Source organism: Protopterus annectens, chromosome 15.part0 (genome assembly GCF_019279795.1).
Source record: "Protopterus annectens isolate FY-2018-M chromosome 15.part0, PAN1.0, whole genome shotgun sequence".
Lineage (NCBI taxonomy): Eukaryota > Metazoa > Chordata > Ceratodontiformes > Protopteridae > Protopterus > Protopterus annectens.
The window spans coordinates 711,468,458-711,491,599 of NC_056749.1; positions in this window are offsets into that span (position 1 = coordinate 711,468,458).

Sequence of the window (23,142 nt, forward strand, 5' to 3'; positions counted from 1 at the left end):
ACATATTCCATAAATTGTTCAATTAGTTCTTTTCCTCCATTCCATATAATAATAATGTCGTCCAGGAATCGAAAATACCTTATTATATGTTGTTGAAAAACTGACCCAAAATATATGTTCTCTCCCAAAACAACATAAATGGGTGCACATGCTGAACCCATGGCAACTCCGTCCAATTGATGATAAATATCTCCTTGAAAATAAATAAAATTATACTTTAAAACTAATTCCATATTTTCCAAGACTAATCTGAATTCTTCTGGGTTCAGCATGTTAAACTCAGTAATCATTTTTTCAAACCATTCCATGCCTTCCTTATGCGGAATTACAGAAAACAAATCTTTAACATCAATTGTCAAAAATAAATATTCTTCGTGAAATGGTATTGTACTAAACTTCTTCAGAAAATCCCAAGAATCAATCAAAATATGTACATAGTTAAAGTAAAGCCTTTTTAACTTGGTATTCACATATATGCCAAGAGGTTGGGTCTTTGATCCCCTCAATGTAACTATTGGTAGGAAAATGGAGACGTCAGAGCGGGATATAGGGGATTATGAAAAAGGAAAGGCTTATTTCATCTACAATTCAAGAAGGTATAATGCAATAGGAAAGCAGTATTATCAAATGGACAACAGGAAGAATGAAACAAACCCATACAATAGGGTAGAACAAAGGAATGACAAAGAAATGGACTATCAGATAGATGGTACTGAAATAGATGTAATAGATGAACTAGAAGACCCTTTAGAAGTAAGACAGGAGGTGAGGAGGTCAGAAAGAATCAGGAATCGGAATGGTCAGCAATCATATGCAGAAGTGACAGGGAATTATGTAGGAAGATACAAGGGGAGAGGATGGGACAGGAGATGACTGAAAGATTATTTACATCAACCCCGGAAAAAAGGCTTACTACACAACAATTATACTCATTGTCCCTAGTTATAGGAAGAATTAGTGGACTAGAAAATGAACTATTATTAATGGAAGAATCAAGGCAAGAAGCTACTAATGAAGATGTATTAGGTGTTAAAAATACTATAATACATAGTTATAACAATTTTAATATATTTAACTACACAGACATGGAGATTACTCAGGAATACTTTAGACTTTTTAGAAAGGGATTCACCTTTGTACCAGCTAGAAAACCTAAGATAGAAGAGATAGTGCTAGATATAAAACTGTTCACAAGGAAGTTGAACTTAGCAGTTATATATCAAGACAATTTGACCCAAGAAAATAAAGTATTAAAGAAAAGTAGTACATACAACCTCCATTTGCAGCAGGATATACATAATTTTGAAGTATGTACCATCAAAATGATTAGGGATGGATACAAGAAGAGACATAAAATAACAAACAATCTTTCAGAAGAAAAAAGGACCATTTTAGAACAACTTAGTAACAACAAGAACATTAGAGTTATGAAACCTGACAAGGGGGGTGGGGTGGTACTGATGGACAGCTGGGATTATACCGAGAGAATGCAAAAAAATTTTAGATATTGATAGTAGGTATCGTATTATTTCCATGAATGAACTGAATATTCTGTACAAAAGAATAGATTTAATACTAGAGGACAACTTGTTACAGGGACTTATAGATGTGGAATTATACAATTTTCTTAGAGTCCCCAAACCAGTCATACCTGAAATCTTTGGTATTCCTAAAATACACAAAGGTATAATTGATCCCCCAATGAGACCAATAGTTACATCGAGGGGATCAAAGACCCAACCACTTGGCATATATGTGGATACCAAGTTGAAAAGGTTTTACTTTAACTATGTACATATTTTGATAGATTCTTGGGATTTTCTGAAGAAGTTTAGTACAATACCATTTCACGAAGAATGTTTATTTTTGACAATTGATGTTAAAGATTTGTTTTCTGTAATTCCGGATAAGGAAGGCATGGAATGGTTTGAAAAAATGATTACTGAGTTTAACATGCTGAACCCAGAAGAATTAGTCTTGGAAAATATGGAATTAGTTTTAAAGTATAATTTTATTTATTTTCAAGGAGATATTTATCATCAATTGGATGGAGTTGCCATGGGTTCAGCATGTGCACCCATTTATGCAAATATAATAATGTTGTTTTGGGAGAGAACATATATTTTTGGGTCAGTTTTTCAACAACATATAATAAGGTATTTTCGATTCCTGGACAACATTATTATTATATGGAATGGAGGAAAAGAACTAATTGAACAATTTATGGAATATGTTAATAGTAGTACCAATTTTTTGAAATTTACATATGAGAGTAATAAGGATAAAATACATTACTTAGATGTAACGATTATTAAAGATTATATGAAAAAAGCATATAAATCAAAAATTTTCAGAAAGAAATGTTACTCAAACTCATACCTGCATTACCAAAGTGACCATCCCTACCATATAAAAAGAAATATAGTAAAAGGACAAATGATCAGAGTATCTAGAATGACAACAGAGTTTTGTGATTTTATAAATGAATTAGATGTTGTACAGGAGATGTTTAAGGAAAGAGGTTACCCCAATAATATGGTGGAAAATACTAAAAAAGAAATAATTAAGAAACGTAATAGTAGATACAGACCATTATTGGTGAATGGACAGTATGACGAAGGGGTATTCAATATTGCCACCAGTATGGACACGAATATGAATAATGAGTACGACACAAATAGGGATAATAATATGGAAATAAGTAAAACAATAGATAAGGTAAAACCTTGGTTAATGCTAACTTATTATTCTGACATAGGTTGGTTAAAGAAGGGCATTAATGGGATATGGAATATGTTTAAAACAATGTCCATGAGAATAAACATATTTCAACAGCAACTAAAATACACCTTTAGAAGAAATAGGAACTTGAAAAATATCTTAGAGAAAAAGAAGGTACAAGAAAAAGAAGGGGCATTACTAAAGGTGGGCACACACAAATGTGGGAGGTGTGCACAATGCTCATATATTGCCTGTAGAAAGGAAATTAATATACCCAGCATTGATTTCACAATTAAAAGTCATACCTATTCAAGTTGTTATACAAAAGGAGTGGTTTATTTAGCTTATTGTCAATCATGCTGGGGATATTATATAGGCAAGAGAGAAAGACATCTGAAAACTCGCATATATGAACATATCAGGGACGTTAACAAAAAGAATGAGAACAATGCACTTTATAGGCATTCAACAACTTGTCAGAATATGGATATAAAATTTTGGGTACTGGAGGTAGTGAAACAAAAGGAAAGGAGAGGTGATTGGGAAACTTTCCTGGAATACCGAGAGATGATTTGACAGATTAGACTGGACTCTTGTGTATACCCAGGAATGAATGACCATATTTCAATCAAACCTGCCTTGAAAATATTGGCATTAAACCATGGTAGAAAGAAGAAATGAAAAGAGATTTTTATTAATTACTATAGAATTTGTAGATAGTTAGGTAGTAGTTTATATAGTTTATTACGTTGTCATGACTGGTTGGCAAAGGAGCAAAGTACATTTTGAGAACATTTTTCAGTATTATTTACACTATATAGTGACTATTCCTTGGTACAAGGACATATATATATATATATATATATATATATATATATATATATATATATATATGTAAAATAAAATATTTATTTTTTATATACAGTTAAAACCTCATGTATTTATGAAGTATTTTAGGATATTTAGAATATTTATATAATTTTTGATTGTATTATTATTTAAAAGACATTTAATCAACATATATTTTATATAGAAAGTGATTAACAAAAGTTTTAAAGTAATTTATATATATATATATATATTTTATGAAGTAAATATTATATATGTTCTTTGTAATAGGGTTTGTCATACACACATCACCAACAATATGAAGATTAACTGTTGTCCATGTTAACTGCCTTTAAGATTTTATGGTTTGTTTATGTATATGAATTCATTTGTATAGAAGTATGTTTTTTTATATATTTTTAATATACATGTATTTAATTTATATTTATACGTATATCTACAAGTATTTTACCTTTACAAACATAAAAATATATATATTCATTTTTTGTTGTATGATAGCTGTAGATAAGCGAATATATAACAGAGTGCATACAGTTAAGGTCACTTAGAAATGGAATTAATAATATCCAAGTGACTAACCATTAATCAATTAACAATTGGTTAATTAAGAGAGTATTTAAACAAAATTAATGTGTGTAACTGAAGATTCTGATGAAGTCTCACGATAGGAGGCAGCAGCTCAATCTGTTTTAAATCGAGACGGTGTGTTTAAATAAAGAAGTTTGCAAGATTTTGGAAATATTTATTGGTCAGTTCATCTTCTTTCATACGTATAGGTGGAGGACAGCCTTTATTGTTACCTACAGCAAGATTTTTTGTCTGTTGCCATTAGTTTATACTGGGTGTGTGGACCCAGTGACTGTGTTTGGTTACCAGAGTGCATTTTTTACCTGTGTGGCCATTATTACCGGAATTTGGCAATCTTCCAGTATTGAGATGGGCCATTTAGGGGGTGAGAGGGGGTGAAGTTGGCACTGAATCGATATGCCAGGATATTGGCAATATCCTTGGGATCAGTATATTTAATACCATTCTGTTTTAGCTCAGAGCAGATCTGAGCATTGCCATTTAGATTCTTGACATAGTTATAGAATGCCTTGTGGTTGTCTTTGGAATCTTAGGCAATTTTATTTTCATAGCTAGCTTTGGAGGATTTTATGAGGGATCTCAGTTTCTTACTGAGGCTGGTAAGGGAGTTTTTTGCATCCTGGGATTTTCCTCTTTTCTGCAGCAGTTTCTTCCTTTTGTTGTAAAGTTTGTTTATGGCAGGGGACCGCCAGATTGGCTTCCTTTTTTTGGATGAGAGCATCTTGGTTCTATTTGGGATGGCACGATTCATGCATGAGTGGATGTGCTCATACAGTGCCTTAGTGTAGGATTCAGCAGTTGAACTTTCAGTTCCCATCTGCATGGCTGTCATGAAGTTTGTCACTTCTGACTTGAGTAGCATGAAGTTGGCTTTGGAGAAGTTTTTTATGGAAGTTTCCTTACTGGGGGGTGGGGGTGGGATGTGGGTGTTAAGGCTGATTAGCTTATGGTCAGACCTGACTAACGAGGGGGTGACCATAGGTGTGGAGCATCGATTTCTCATGTTGGTAATGACCAGGTCTAGGATATTGGAGCCCCTGGTGGGACTATGGATTAGTTGATCCAGGGCATTGGAATATATGAATTCCAAGAATCGTTGGGCAAAGGTGTTGGTACATGAGTAGTTTTCCCAATTAATGGCAGGGTAGTTAAAATCACCCAGTATTAGGGTGTTTGGTTCTATCTTAATATTTTCCAGTATGTTTAGAAAGGTGTAGTGAGAATCTTGGGGTATGGTGAGGGATCAGTAGCATGGTACAGTTTGGATTGCAGTCTTACCTAGTGTTAGTTGCACCTGGAGAATTTCAGACGCATTGTGTCGGGCAACTAGCCTGGTAGTGTGAATATCCTTGGTGAATATTGACACTCCTCCACCTTTAGTGTTTCGGTCCTGGTTTGGTGGCCGAAAAGTGTGATGAGTTGTAGCCTGGTATTGCAGGGGTGCTCTCTGGAGCCTTGAACCAGGTCTCAGTTACTGCACAGATATCGATATTCTCCATTTTTATGAGTGCCTCGTGAGAGTGCATTTTGAGGTTTAGACTTCTAGCATTGAGTAGCATTACCTTCAGATTTTGCATGCTTGTACCTGTTACAGTGGTGGTTTTGTCCTTTGAACTTTGCCTAAAAAAGGCACTATAGGGGTGGCAAGAGCCTTAGCCAGTAACCGAATCCCAGAGGCGACAGGTGCAGACCATCTCTGGCAAAGCATCGTGGTCTGTCAATCATGTCGTCCCAGGCAGACATATACTGGATCCCCTTTGAATGACACCAGAAGCTTAGCCAATTGTTGAAGTCAGTCATTTTGTCCTTATACTGTGGTATCATTCTGGGCGAAAGCAGAATGCTACTCGGGGCTAGGGTCATACCTGCCTGGGCCACATGATCCAAGAGCTCTTCCATGTCTCTTTTGATGTAGTCCAGGGAGGTACGTCTCAAGTCATTCACTCCAACATGGACAATGACAGAGTCATATTTGTACTTGTTGTGGAGTCACTTGAGTGCATGCGTTATGTGGCAGATCCTGGCACCCAACAGGCAGCTGACTGTCATTTTTTCCTTGTTCAACCTGGTGAGAGGGACATCAGTGTGCTGGACTACAGACTCACCTATGACTAAAGTGTTAGGTACATTTTCTTGCCTTAGTGGCTGTTGCTGGGTGGCACACTGGTGTTGTAAACTATGTGACAGTTTGGTTGTGATTGGTGTTTGTTTGCATTTCAGCTTCAGAGGTCCTGTTTGTTTGGGCAGGTTACAGTTAAGGGCCTCTGCATATGTGGATTTAGTGTTGCTATATGTGGGTGTTGGTGGTGTGGGTTTAGAAGGGCTATGTGTTGCTTGAGGTGTAGTTTGGGTGTTAACCTTCTCCTCTTGACTGTCTAGCACAATCTTGGGTGGAGAGAGCTTTGCTTCCATTTTGGCTATGTAAGTGCATCTCTCACAGGTTGTAGTGTTGCCTGAAGATCAAACACTGCTTGGAACCACCACGAAAAGACAAAGTATAAATCTTGTTTATTAGTAAAAACGAGCGCTTTCACGCACACAAGTGCGCTTCATCAGGTTACAATCTTTACTTAAAACTTCCACCATTTTTATACCAAAAAGGTATCATCAATCATTCAATTAATTAATGAACAAATCATGCAATTAAAACAATTTACCAATATGGCGCTAGTATAAACACATACAACGATAAAAAGCAGATGTACTTCATCTTAAAAAGTTAAAACATATGTAATCTTAGTTATATAACTTCATATAATTTCATATAAATCAATAGTGCAGATTATATTTATATTTAATGCAATCGCAATTGTTGTTTTAATTTTCTCAAACAATGCCCATATTTGGGAAATATCCCTTTAAATGGTCTAATCTAGATATACTGAATCAAATTCAGCAAACGCAAACATTTGCTTACCTAGTTTGTTGTTATTCCACAGAACTATGACCATTTGGGCAAAATCATATAACAATGCGATGCTAATAGTGTATATGGTTCGGTTTCACATATCATTCTTCCAGCCTGAAAATAAAACAGGCTGGAAACATATCTCTCTCAAACTGGAAACTAAAGAATGTATAAATGATGAGAGATCCTGTGTAATGTTACTATCGAATCCTGCACCTAATTAGGCTATGTTCCTTTAAGCAGATCAGCTTTTATGTATCAGATTTAGTTCAAGGGAATACTTTTGTCTTTGTATTTCATTATATTTCAGAAGAAATATATATATATCCATTAAAGCAAGTCTCCGTAATAGCATAATTTTAATAATAGATAGTTTACTTAAAAATGTTATTACTTTAGTCCATAACTAAGACGGACTGGAAAAAGGGGGTTCTATTATCAGACAGGTGTAGTAGTTCTTCACGATCTTAATCTCAAAACCAGAAATATATTTTATACGATCCAAAAAATTATTTTTTCTGCCAGCCATTATAATAAAACGCTGGATTACAGTATCACAAGAGATGTTCTCATTGTATGTATATTTCATAGTTCTTCCATATATTACAACATTATTAAACTACTATTTTATTCTATATGTTTCCAGTTTTGAACAAATAGTTCAAAAATTAAATATATGTTTTATTCAAAATATTTATTTAAAGTGTCAAGGCTATAAAAGCATAGTCCATATAGGACCCACATTTATCAAATGCAAAGTTACTAAACCTGCATTGATTAATATGTATACATAGACCTCTTTTCAAACATAGGTCCAAGCTTAAATTATGTATCAGATCTTATCATTAGAGATGTGGCAAAAGTATATATAGGACATAATTCATATAGGGCACACATTCACCAAAATGCAACGTTATAAACCTTGTATTAGTCAGTGTATATCTGGACCTATCTTCTAATATGTGTCTAGGCTTTGTTGTATATAAGGTCTCAATAAAAGCATGCTACATTTATAGACATGTTTGAATACTGTTATTGTCCAAAAATGTCCATATTACAATTTATATGAATATAGGTATATAATTAAGCCCAAGAGATGGGAATTCATATTATAGTTAAAATTACAGGAATGTATAGTAGGCCAGAAAGCAGTTCACTATGAGAATTGGATATAACCTTATAAATCATAAAGGTCCTAAGATGGCAGGGCGAATGTTAACTACAGTATTGAGCCCAGGTGGTATATGTGCCTTTAATCTTAGAATCCATCTAAGCTCAAACATTTCTAACGTACTCATATGGTCACCTTCTCTCCTGTTAGGATTTACCACTTGCAAAACCTGAAAAACAAAGCTGTGCTGGGGGTTGATACAGCAATGTACAGCCAAAGCATTGGTGGGACTATTCTTTCTTATGTCATAGACATGATTATAGACCCGATCTCTGTGTCTTCGTGATGTCATGCCCACATAGTAGCTGTTACATTGGTTACAGGTAGCAAGATATACTACATTTTGAGTGTTGCATGTTGCATAAAAAGTAGGTTTAAAATTAATTTTAATACCTGAAACCTTAAGATCTTGTGTCTTGCTTATATACTTACAAAGTGAACATTTACCACATACATATGTACCTGTTTTTATATGAGCTCTTATATCAACCAACACAATATCTAATTTTTCTTTACAGAGCAACCTTTTTAAATTCATACAGTTATTGAACCTAAAAGCAGGTTTTTCCCCAATCAATTGTGAAAGTGTTGGATCTATAAGTAAAACTTTCCAGTTCCCCCTAACAATCCTTGTTAGGTGCTCTACATCACTAGTATATTTGATGTCATATACAACGCTCTTGTTCATCTTTCTTTTGTATAAAGCTTTGCTTGATTCTTCCCAAGATATGGAACTCTCTAATAAGGACCCAGTTACATCATTGACCAATTTTATAGGGTATCCTCTATCTATAAAATACTGTTTTTGACAGTCAATTAATTGTAAAGCATCTAGCTTGTCACTACATATTCTCAATATCCTATTCATCTGACCCCTCACAATATTGCAGAATATGTGGCGTGGATGTAAACTGTCATAGTGGAGGATACTATTCCTCCAACAGGGTTTTCTGTATAAAGTGGTGACTAGGTCATTATTATTTCTTTTGGTGAGGGTGATATCCAAAAAGTGGGCACTTAATGGAGAATATTCATATGTAAATCTAAAGAACGAAGTGGTGGTATTCATGAAACTAATGAAATCCTTCAATGTGTCTACGTCACCATTCCAAAGCAACAGGACGTCATCCACGAACCGTCTGTACAGGACCACATTACTAAACCTGGGGTCATTAAAAATATTCTCTTTTTCCCATCTATGCACCACGAGGTTGGCATATGCATTAGCACAGGGGGTGCCCATGGCTACCCCCCATGTTTGTGCATATACCGTGTGGTCAAACAAGAAAATGTTGTTATTTAAGACTAAGTCCAGCATACAACAGATGTTCATGATCTCATTGTTGTCCATTGTTCCTAGCTCAGTCAAATAGAGCCTCACTGCATCTAGACCATAATCATTAGGGATACTTGTGAAAAGACTTTCTATGTCTAGCGTGACTAATAAAGTGTCAGCTTTGATATTAGTTTTCACTGAGTTTAGTTTAAGGTCATCTAGTAGCTCATAAGAGTCCTGTAATATCGTAGATATTCCTTTCACTACTATTCCAAGTTTCGATTGTATATATAAAGAAGCATTCTGCGTGACCCAATGGTCACCTGACACTATAGGACGTAGTGGAGGAGGATATTCATCCTTATGCAGTTTGGGCAAACCCTTGATTAAGGGTATAAGGGGTAATTCTATCATTAGGAAATCATAAAGTGACTTTTCTATAGATCTTGTCATTAGTAAGTCATAAAAAGTGTCATGTACATATTTTACTATGGAAATGACTTCTGATTTCTCTATTACTTTATATGCCTTGTCATTGTTTAACATATTTAACATTAGTTGTTGATAAAAACATGTATCCATGGCAACAATTCCCCCTCCCTTGTCGGCCGGTTTAAACACCAGGTTTGCATCACTGCAGAGACCATCTAACTCATGCTTCTCTATTAGGCTCAGATTTACAAAGTTACCCTTATTGTTGTCACAATCATAATAGCGGTAGAAATCACGCTCACATGTTTTCATGAAGCATTCAATAGGTTGTATTAATGGAGGTACAAAAGAGCTTTTCCTTTTGCAAAGTATAGTCTTGTGACCAACATCATTATTACTAGATGAAACATCTTTAAACAAAACCTTAAGAGATAGTTTTCTACAAAACAGACGTAAGCCTATCAAAGTATCAGATGAAATACTGTGCTTTGAAGGGATAAATGATAAACCCTTGTTTAGGATACATTGTTCATCTGGTGTAAAGGTCCTTGTTGTTAAATTGAAAAACAGACAGTTCAGTTTTTCATTTTCCTTCTCCGTTCCGGCGTTTCTCCTGATATTTTCCTTTTTCCCCTTCCCCGACTGTTTGAACGTGTGCGTACTGCGCCTTTGTAGGGGAGAGGAAAATTTAAAGGTATAGGTGCCACGAATGTATTGTTCGAGCCACTAGCTTTGGATTTGGCACCCAAAATATTACTGTTGTTTAGACCCTGCTGATTACAGGGCAAAGATGTACTAGGTGTGTCAGATGCATTAGGCTCCCTGTTAGTGGCATTATCCGTTCGACTTTCCGCTGTTAATCTAATGCCCAAGGAATCAGTCAATGCAATCGCTGTATCATTATTTATAGAGTGTGAAGCTGCCAATGCATGAGCAGGTTGAGAACTGTCTTTCAAACTAGTTCTCGGCCACACAAAAATGCGGCCGAGTTGAAAATCTTCACAGTCCCGTTTTAATTTCTTAATTTTAATTTGTTCTAACTTATTACTATATAAGGCTAATTGCTTATTCATAGCTTGCAGTTTTGAAACACAAAAATCAGTCTGATAATTAGCAACGAGAAATTTATGTTGTTCCTCTACCTTCGTCAGAAGCTCCGCTTCAATCGGTGTAAAATAATCCAGCAGCAGCTGGATGTACTTGTTCCCAAAATCGATGTTGAGTTGCTGCCATTGACGAAGTAACTCTGGATGGCTATCCCAGTAAGTCGGCATGCACAGAACCCGCATGCCACGGGGGATAACTTTAAAGTGTAAGCAGGCTTGTAGGTGTCTTCTCTGCCAAACCAACCTGTGCAAACGATAAAGGTCATTTTCCAGGTTCCTTAGACCCCCAAAGAATTCATATAAATTCTCATTACTATTTGAAGGACTAGTGGGAGCATCGCCATTGATATCCATACGTAAAAGCGGATTCTCTTTCTGATAGAATAAACAGTTCCAGCTGTCAGTTCCTACAGTACCTGTTGGATTATAGTCTAATTCAATATTCGGCATATCCATCGTGTGATGACCAGCTAAGCACAAAAGTAGAAGTACCAACAGCAGAAGACAAAAAACAATCATCCAAAGGTTCCTTGCACCAAAAACGAAGAAGACTGAAGATCAAACACTGCTTGGAACCACCACGAAAAGACAAAGTATAAATCTTGTTTATTAGTAAAAACGAGCGCTTTCACGCACACAAGTGCGCTTCATCAGGTTACAATCTTTACTTAAAACTTCCACCATTTTTATACCAAAAAGGTATCATCAATCATTCAATTAATTAATGAACAAATCATGCAATTAAAACAATTTACCAATATGGCGCTAGTATAAACACATACAACGATAAAAAGCAGATGTACTTCATCTTAAAAAGTTAAAACATATGTAATCTTAGTTATATAACTTCATATAATTTCATATAAATCAATAGTGCAGATTATATTTATATTTAATGCAATCGCAATTGTTGTTTTAATTTTCTCAAACAATGCCCATATTTGGGAAATATCCCTTTAAATGGTCTAATCTAGATATACTGAATCAAATTCAGCAAACGCAAACATTTGCTTACCTAGTTTGTTGTTATTCCACAGAACTATGACCATTTGGGCAAAATCATATAACAATGCGATGCTAATAGTGTATATGGTTCGGTTTCACATATCATTCTTCCAGCCTGAAAATAAAACAGGCTGGAAACATATCTCTCTCAAACTGGAAACTAAAGAATGTATAAATGATGAGAGATCCTGTGTAATGTTACTATCGAATCCTGCACCTAATTAGGCTATGTTCCTTTAAGCAGATCAGCTTTTATGTATCAGATTTAGTTCAAGGGAATACTTTTGTCTTTGTATTTCATTATATTTCAGAAGAAATATATATATATCCATTAAAGCAAGTCTCCGTAATAGCATAATTTTAATAATAGATAGTTTACTTAAAAATGTTATTACTTTAGTCCATAACTAAGACGGACTGGAAAAAGGGGGTTCTATTATCAGACAGGTGTAGTAGTTCTTCACGATCTTAATCTCAAAACCAGAAATATATTTTACACGATCCAAAAATTATTTTTTCTGCCAGCCATTATAATAAAACGTTGGATTACAGTATCACAAGAGATGTTCTCATTGTATGTATATTTCATAGTTCTTCCATATATTACAACATTATTAAACTACTATTTTATTCTATATGTTTCCAGTTTTGAACAAATAGTTCAAAAATTAAATATATGTTTTATTCAAAATATTTATTTAAAGTGTCAAGGCTATAAAAGCATAGTCCATATAGGACCCACATTTATCAAATGCAAAGTTACTAAACCTGCATTGATTAATATGTATACATAGACCTCTTTTCAAACATAGGTCCAAGCTTAAATTATGTATCAGATCTTATCATTAGAGATGTGGCAAAAGTATATATAGGACATAATTCATATAGGGCACACATTCACCAAAATGCAACGTTATAAACCTTGTATTAGTCAGTGTATATCTGGACCTATCTTCTAATATGTGTCTAGGCTTTGTTGTATATAAGGTCTCAATAAAAGCATGCTACATTTATAGACATGTTTGAATACTGTTATTGTCCAAAAATGTCCATATTACAATTTATATGAATATAGGTATATAATTAAGCCCAAGAGATGGGAATTCATATTATAGTTAAAATTACAGGAATGTATAGTAGGCCAGAAAGCAGTTCACTATGAGAATTGGATATAACCTTATAAATCATAAAGGTCCTAAGATGGCAGGGCGAATGTTAACTACAGTATTGAGCCCAGGTGGTATATGTGCCTTTAATCTTAGAATCCATCTAAGCTCAAACATTTCTAACGTACTCATATGGTCACCTTCTCTCCTGTTAGGATTTACCACTTGCAAAACCTGAAAAAAAGGTTGTAGTGTTGCGTGGTAGGAGGAGAGGGTTGTCTGTGTACATGAGGCAATTGCTGCATTGCCCCAGTATGCTCAGATTCACCAGGTGGACAGGAGAAATCACCGGAAGCTGACCCTTGGACATGCCTGGTTTGGTGTTTTTTTTTTTTTTGTAAAGTACAGGAGTTGTTTTACCTTACCTTAGCAAGGTACTTTGCAATTATAGGCTGTTTAGTGCCTACTATTAATTTCTCCTTATTAACAAGGAGAGTTGAGTGTTTGTATCAGTTTAAGGCTTCCTAGTGTTTTCCAGCAGGTATTAGAGAAAGTGCTAGTCACAGGGATGTTTAAAGGTAAGATGAAAAAAAAATGCACACTGCAGTGTGCACTAGAGAAGTTAGATGTGAAAGTAGATAACTTAAGTTTTACCTGTTTAAAAAGTTAAGGTTTAGTGGAGAGTTACTATTTTTAAAACAGCAAGATGGGTTGAAAGGGGTGGTCACTTTTGTATTCTGGTAGTATGGAATACAGTAGGATGGCCAATAAATTTAAATAGTTGAAGAGGAGGGATTTCTAAAATGATGATTTTGTGATTACTCACACAAGCCAGTGAAAGCAGAGAGGAAATGAGATATATGGTCAGATTAACATAAGAGGTAGGCAACTAGAAAGACAGTGGTATTTAACAAGACAACTGTAACTGGGTGGGAGGGCGAGAAAAAAATTCTGCCTGACTCAGAAGAGAGAGAGCCGTGGTCTCTTTTGAAGTTTTAATATGCTGTTAAAGCAGAATGCAAGTAAAACACAAGGTAAAGGAAGCAAACCACAGTATTCAAAACATAGAAAGGCAATAAAGTAATACAAAAAATTAAAGCAAACTAACCTTTCCTTCACAGCAAAGTGTAGCAGAGTCTGGGTGAGCCTTTCTGGTAAAGCTGTACTGTATACATCTGTAAAACTATTATGTTTTGTTTCATGAAGGTTGATTTGAAAGGAAGTGAAAACTTCTTTGATTTGCTACATTTTTTAGTGAAAACTTCATTTGAATCGCTACACTTTTATGTGTAAGTGTACAGCTCTGCTTCTTGCAAAATTCACAGACTGCTACATATAAACCATAATAGTTTAAAGTAAAACCTAGACTGAAAGAATATAAAAATATTCCAGGCAACAAACCTCCTCCAAAAAGACAAGCTGTGTGCACATATAAAAGTGTAACAATTTCAAGCAAAATGAAGTCCTACTGCTTGTAATTTACATTAAAGGAAGCAGTGGCACAATATGAGCATTCAGATATGAATAAATAAAGACATAAGTAGCTATACTAAGCAAGTAGAACAGTAACTGAAATGTCTCTTTTCCTTATTTTAATAATGAATTCCCTTCTCCTTTATTTTATTTCTCTCACATTTCTGTTTATTTTTTACAGATGTAAATTCCTCGGTAGCAGCTCAGCCACTCAACTCCCCAGTTATGGAATGTTCACCTTCTGCTCATCCAGGGAAATTCTCACAGGATTGGGAAGGTGCCACTGACAATGTAGCCACATTGGGGCATGGCAGTCTGGCAAGTCTCACTGAATAGAAATGTCATGACTTGGTTGAAGATTTGGTGGAGCAGGTTATGGACAGATGTGTTAACCCAGTCAACGCTTCTCTACAGCTGGTAGAAAACTTGCTGCCCTGGTTGGCTTCAACCACTGCCCCACTACAGGCTCCTACCCCCTCAACATTTGGGTCCATAACTGGAGCACCATTTGGCAGTGGTAACTTTTGAAGTCTTTTGGATTGTGGGCTGTTGGTCTGCATGCCTTTTCACCCCCTTCCTTCCCTTATCTTCTGTCCTTCACCCTCTTATCTGCTTCCCACCCACAGTGCCCTCTTAGATAAAAATAAAAATAAATGAGAAATCAGAGGAGGAATCTATCTCCTGACAAAAATATAGCAACCTTCCTCTCTCACTTCCTCCATTACAACCCTCCTGATGTACTTCTTCTGTATTTCCATCTTTGTCGTGTCTCCCCTTTCCATTCTTTTCAGCAAACAACAGGGTGTCCATATCAAGATACCCCTATATAATACCCCTATATAAAACATATTAAACTTCATTAAACCACCTTTTTTAAATATTAATAACAAAAGCTGCTGCAGAGTCTGCCACTAGCCTTAGTCCGAACATAGCCACATTAGTCCGCCACATCTGAGTGTATACAAAGTCCTACAAAGACTAAGGCTTTCATGTAGTCCTTCACGTATACCTATTGCTTAGCTTCAGGTACTTTATGCTTTTGCTCTAAGTACTACATTTGTATTTCCTTTCTCAGAGTGAATATTACTGTTAAGTGCTGTTGTTTGAATATGGATTATCTTCCTTTGTAAATATTTTATATATCTTAATTTCAATAACAGCTGTAACAAAAAAGGTGATACAATAGCAACAATCATGAGAATTACCAATAGCTGTTTTCTTCTTAGCTTATATGTAAAAAAGTAATATCTAGGTCCAAAGAAATTATAGTACCACTCTACTTGGCCCTTATCAGAGCTATAATTGAATACCATGCCTCTTTGGCATGTATCTTACCAGACACAGCAGTTGGAACACCCACAAAAGTTTCTCAACAAGAGAATTCATAGCATTAATACCCTGTCCTACACTGATCATCTAAAGGCTCTGTCTCTATATTCAGTCTTCTACAGGCTGCTGAAAGGCGATCTTTGCCTAGTTTATATAGTTTCCTCAAACCCACCCTGATGGATCTGTTGCACATGGGCAAAACAAACAACACCAGAAACATTAGATCCAGGCATCTGAGTTTCACTTTTGACATAAATAGAACATGCTGGGAAGACAGATATGTCTCCCAAAGGAACCACATACTGTGGAATAGGCTCCCCATGTAAAACAGAGTTCTGCCCTGGCCCTATTCAAATGAAACCTTGACAATTAGATAGGAAATCATAAATGTATCCCCTGTTTGGCTACGTGTCCCTTATGGATAGAGACCATCAATAAGAAAATAATTATCCTAACAACCCCTTACAATTCCTTAATTGCCTCCCTACTAAATTGCTGTGCATATAGATGCCCATGATGCTTGGGACACAAATGGCTTAGGATGTGAGGCTAGGCTTGCAAGGACACTAGTGCTTATTAGCCTAGTAACAGCCTATGAACTTATGAACTACCACTGGGACAAGAGCATTTATTAAAACTATCAAACATGTTAATCCACAGTTATGTGACTGCAGTTCCTTAAAAAATATATTAACTTCTTTCCAATGGCTATTTACTTTATTACCGTCCATGAATATATACCACCAGTCAACGTCAGTCACTTCAGTATATCTGTAACAGATTGAGATGTCTGAGATTTTCAATTTAGAAATGTTTATAAGGGGCAATAAAGATTCTGGGTAAATACTTGCACATGAAAATTTAACTAAATGGTATTAGACTGACAGATTCAACATTAAGACTTCATTCTTTTCATTTAATGTATCTTTTAGTTTCTAGAAATTTCCAGTAGTCTCTGTCAAAGCTATTGTTTTATTCAAACTCAATTAATATAATTTAGATATGCTTCATTTATATTCTATATAAAACTGCTTGTGAGATTTGAAGCTATTTTTTCAATTTTTTTCCTGACTATCCTTAATTGTTCAGTGTTCCTTTGTTGTTCTGGTGCTAAAAAGCTGATTTTCAGATATTAATGTCCTTACTTAGTAAGGTTGTTAACAAAATAGTACTGTTTGTTTCCTTCTGAAGATGTGTTGTTTAATGTGGTAAGCCAAGTGTCCTCATCACAGAAACTGTATTACAGAACTTAATTTCAATATTTATTAAGAAACCGCTTACAATTTCAATGCATTTACTGGTGGTGGTGCATTGCATATAGTTCATCCAATTTAACTGGATTTCTACTGAACCTTGACTACATCTTTTTTTTTCTTTCTTTTTTTCAACAGGTTCACTGGAAAGTTAAGTATACACACAGCAGTCTCATCCAAATAAGATGTCTGAGTCCATTCAACCCAACCACCATTTAATTAGGACAAACTTTGTACTACCTTTGGCCTTGCACTTTAAGTAAGTGTTAGGGGCATCCAGTCTTCTGCATAAATTTTAGCATGCATAGTGAGTAGTCTGAAAAAAGTGCTTCAGTGTCCTAGTTTGTAAGCAATAGACTTGTAGTCTATAAACCCTCCTCCACTGACATCCTGCTGGTCAGCTTAAGTCCCCTTCCTAACGAACACTGGCGTTTACTCCTACTACTCAAACCATTTCTTTCTCTTATATTTTTCTTCACTTCTTCTAGACTTGCTACTCCTGTTATTTATATCATCCTGTGTTTAGTGAAACTACATTTCTTCAAGGAAGTCACCCTTGGTCTCCCCCTTGCTTTCTTATTTCTCCTTGACTGGGACAGTTACTAAATCAATTTCAGCTCTGAGCTAGTATTTGTGCACAGAAAAACATCGATTCAGTGTACTCACCTGTCTCTTTAGTGTGTTTTTATTTTTTCTATAAAAGTGTCCCTGCAAGTAAATATATATGCCTGTAACATTGAAGTCTGCAGTTTCAACATCAGTATGTGGGTTATATTTGTATGTAAATTATAAATATCATGGCAGCCTAAAACAAAGAACTTTGTCCACTATAATAGCCCCATTTTCTCAGACCATAGCAGCCCCATTTGTACTTTCTCCTTTAACTGTGCTTAGTTCACTGTTTTTAGCAGTCCATTGCCTCCCTTCCTTAAATTTATTTCTCTTCTTGAGTAATAGTGTTTGAGTTCTCAGGCAGTTTTTCTTTTTCAGAGCTGAACAATTGCATTCTGGGTTACTTTTTCTCATTGTTTTGCTGGTCTGTGGGGATTGAGATAGGCTTTTTGGACTTTGCATTTCAAAGACCATAGAAATCTCCTTACATTACACAGTTGTTCAAACAGTCAAGTGCAATTTTGTTTTACTGTTATCACTATTAGTCACTTCAAGGTGGTATTGGACTAACTCTTACTAAAACCATATCCTAGAGCAACGAAACCAAAACATTTATCTTCTAGCACTGAATCCTTTTATCAGCAGTGTTCCTTTTACTTATCTTTATTTATCTTCTAGCACTAAAGCCTTTTATCAGCAGTGTTCCTTTTACTTATCTTTATTTATCTTCTAGCACTAAAGCCTTTTATCAGCAGTGTTCCTTTTACTTATCTTTCAGCAGATTTGTGGATGTTTACATTAAGTCATTGATTTTCTCTTGACAAGTTTTCAACCCGCTTCATTCACCCTTACAATGCTCGGGCTCAAATCGATCCCCTACCATATCCCCAAATCTCATGCACTCCCCTCTTACTCTACATTTATACTTCCATAGCACTATCCACATGTTCCTCTAACCAATGCTATCAGTTCCTTCCAGTAGGAAAACAATCAATACAATTACTCGCAATAGTAACACTCACTCTAGTTTACCACCAAAGACTGTCTCACAAATTGTCTTAATCCTTGCTTCCTATAACTATCATGCTACATCTCTGCAACTAACCCACTACCCTTCTAACTTTTTTATCCTAATTTACAACAAAGAAAAAAACAAGTTAAATAAGATCTCTAAGTCATATTATTTTACTATTTCTCCTCACTCTACTAGCCTTTATCACCAATGATCAAATCTACCTCCTTCAAATACTTAGGACTTCAATCAGTCCTTACAAAGAATATCAACATCAACCCAGCCTGGCTTTCTCCATGTCACCCTATGTCTACAAACAAACCACATCTGATCTATTTTTCTGTAAATATCTTAACACTAAGCATCCAGATTTATGATCAAATACCAAACCAAGACCAAAATATAACTGACCTCACTCTTCCCTCTGTAAAATTTCAATTAAAAAAAATTAGTGGAGATGTTCTCCCCAACCCTGGTCCCACTGTTCCTAAAACAATCACTTCCAACTCCAAAACAAACCAGTCACCTAATGCAGCTCAGCAAAAAAAAAAAAAAAAATTTAATCCAAACACACCTTACTAAATATGAACCTAAGAGGTATGTGCAATAAAATCCATGACATACATGATTATCTTGCCACATACACTCCTTATGTAGTCATAGCTACTGAAACCTGGTTAAAAAAAAAATAAAGGATACTGAGATCACCCTCCCCCCCACCCAGGATAAATTATACTCAGGTATGACAGACAAAACAAGTATGCAGGTGGTGTAGCAATCACATATAAAAATTCCCTAACCATCACCTTACATCCACAGGAAGTACGCACATTTAACAATGGTGAACTACTAATGACACTCCTAAAAATCAACAATAGGAAAACTATATCTATATAACTATATGTCTAATCTATCTGACGTGTTTTGGGGCCAATCAGTCAGTCCAAAACTGTAAGTTAGGACAGGAAGAGGAAATTGGTTTATAGCTTGAATTTTGTTCCTAAACGTCAACGCTGTTTTTCAGGATTAATTTAAGTCTTCTAAAGTATTCCTTACTAAGTTTCATTTGCATTTGTTCTTGCTTTATTGTTGATCCTTCATCAGTTCCCAAATATTTATACACTCCTTCTTGCTCAAGTTCATTTATATCACATTCTTGTCCCAAACTGATGTTTTCCTGGTGCTGCAGTTTTCCTGCTTTAAAGGTTGCTTTTGCACATTTATCAAGACCAAATGACATTCTTTTATCATCTGGAAAATAATTGACAACTTGCAGTTGTGCTTTCAGTTCCTCATCTGATGAGCTATACAGTTTTAAATCATTGGGTGGGAGGGTGGCCTAATGGTTAAGGTGTTTGCCTTACAAACACAAGGTGCGGGGTTTGAGTCTCACAAGGGATAATTGGCTAAGCTTAAAATGTCTTGCAAGGGCAGTCAGCTTAGTACTAATCGATGAACCTATTATTGACAAAGAGAAGATAAGATGTCTTTACACTTGTTTTCCAGGAGCGAAATTACAGCCATGGCCTAAGCTGTGAAGTAGACAGCTTAATGGGTTAAGGGCAAGGCAGAACAGCAGTGGTGACAGAGAGTCACCCTGGAATACACCCCTGTGAATTTTTATCCCTGGGATAATAATTTGTCCTTTATCATGGCTTAATTGCAAAGTGATCTGTCACTGTTTCATAGTCACTGTAATGTAACTGATCAGTGTAGGCTGTATCTTATACATTTTTAAGCACTCTTTTATCCAGGAATTTGGGATACTATCAAATGCTTTTTGTAGTCAATCCATGCCATAGTTAGATTCTTCACCTTTTTACAGTTCTCCAGTATGACTTTAACAACAAATGATCCTTTGTTCCATATGATTTTCCCCCTGGCTGTCCGCGTGGTGTGCTGCCGCATTTAAAGCCTAGTGCTCATCAACGGGTTGCCCCCTCCCTGCTGGCCTATCTCACCTGGTATCCCTGAAGCAACAAAGCAGGCCAATTGTGTTGGCACTCAAGAAACACCCCTATCTCCTCTTGAATTGAAGGTTTACTGGTGCTAGAGCTTTCCAGTACTGGCTGTATGTCATTTTACCTAAGTATTTTTATTTTAGGTTTTGTCCTCTTGTGGGCAGCACACACGTGACATCAGCTAAGGTTTTTCTCCCTTCCCTGCTCACCTGCTCTATAATAGTTACCCACTTCCACCTCTCCTCTTTTATTGCTACTCCCCCCTGCCCCTGGCTATCTAACCTTCCCTTGTCAGCCTGCCTTACTACGGCTGAAACACTCCACTTCACTTGTCTTTTCTGCTCCTTTACTGTCTTTATTTTACTGTCTTGGCTGTTGCTCTCCTTTCTCTTTCTTTCCTACCTTACTCCTTCACCAATTGACTGTATTTTGTATCTGCTTACCTACTTTCTATCTATACTTATCACTCTCCCTCTGCTAACTACTACTTGTCCTTAGTATACCTTGTGCTTGTTATATTCTTGGTAACTACTGCCTCTTCTTTTCATCCTTTTTTTTTAAAAATAAACTCTCCTTTTTATATTGCTAAACTACGTAGCATATGAAACAGTAGTGTTTCAGCTACTCTGCTTAGCTGATAGACTTCGCTCTCCTCTCTGGCTGTTTCTGCCCCGCTTCGCTCCGCTCCCTACCCCCTTATCCCACCCACCCCACATACCCTTAGACTTATACCTAACATACCACACCCCTCTACATCTACACCTATCCTATGCTCCTACATACCACACCTCCTCTATATCCACACCTACCCTAAGCACCTATCTCACTTGCTCCACCCTCCTTCTAATACCTCCCTTTATTACCTCTCCTTTCTCCCTTCCCCACCAAAAACTACACAGACACCTTGATATCTACCTGTGTTATTTACACTCTATACACTAAACCCATATCTAGTCTACTCCTCTCTGTCACACCTCAACATGTCTACCAAAACTTACAAACCAATATCTAAGACCCCTGTAACAGGAACTACTCTAAATAAGCTAACACTTCTACTTATTATTTCTCTGGCCCTCACACTACCCTACTTCCTAACCTATTATGAATCAAATCCCAATTACCACTTTAACTTCTCTCCCAAACATGCTGCCTCTGATTTCTTAAGCGTAAAACTGTCTCATTTAAACATTACATCTATCCCTAGCTACCTCCTTGCCAGATATCACAGACTGTTCCACATTAAAATTCTAAATCTCTTGATTAAGAAACCAAGATACTCACTGTATACCCCCATCACAGCTTACCTCGAACAGAAGCATTCTACCTTAGTAGACGGGGACATCCACCCCAACCCAGGGCCCTTAACCACTTCATCTGATGAGGCAACTACTTCACTAAACTCTTCCCTACCACTACCAACCTCTAATCCAAATACTCTACTCATAGGTCACCTAAATATACGAAGTGTCAATAACAAAATCACCCATCTCCACTCCCTTCTTCAACATCACTCCTTTGATATTCTCTGTTTAACTGAAACCTGGTTGAAACCCTTTACTAAAGATAATATAATCCTACCTCCAGGTTATAACATCCTAAGACTTGACCATAAAACTAAAAGGCGGAGGAGTTGCAATTCTATTCAAAACAGAACTTAGTGTAACATTAATACCCTATGATAACCCAGACAGTAATAAGACTGAACTTCTCATCTCAAAGCTGCAACTAAACCCTAAAAGTCCATCTATATTATCTGTATATATCTACCTCCTGGAAATAATTCCACTACTATAGAAAATATCCTTAGTTGGCTCACCACCTCCTATCCACAAGAAACCATAATTCTTGGTGACCTCAATCTGGACTGGTCCTCTTTAACTACTAATAACCCAGCTTCCCATATCAACCTCTATGGCTTTAGTCAAATAATAAACACCTCTACTAGGATTAATAAATCTAACAACAAAGAAAGCACTCTAGATTGGATACTCATTAACAAACCACAACTTAAATATCAGTCTGGAACAAAACCTGATGACTTTAGTGATCACAATCTAACCTTTATTATTAGACAAAGAAATGCCTCTAACAATACACCTATCTATAGGACCCTACGCAATCTCAAATGTTTCAACCCTACTCAATTTAAAACTGAATTAAAGGCCTGCAATTGGAACCCACTAAAGACACTTCCTCTTGAAGAAGCTGTGCTTTACTTCAACACCACTTTCCTAACTATTCTAGATAATCATGCACCATCACACTCCATCCGAATTAAATCTAAACCTGCCCCCTGGCTATCTAAAGACACAAGACAAAAAATGTTACTTAGAAACAAAG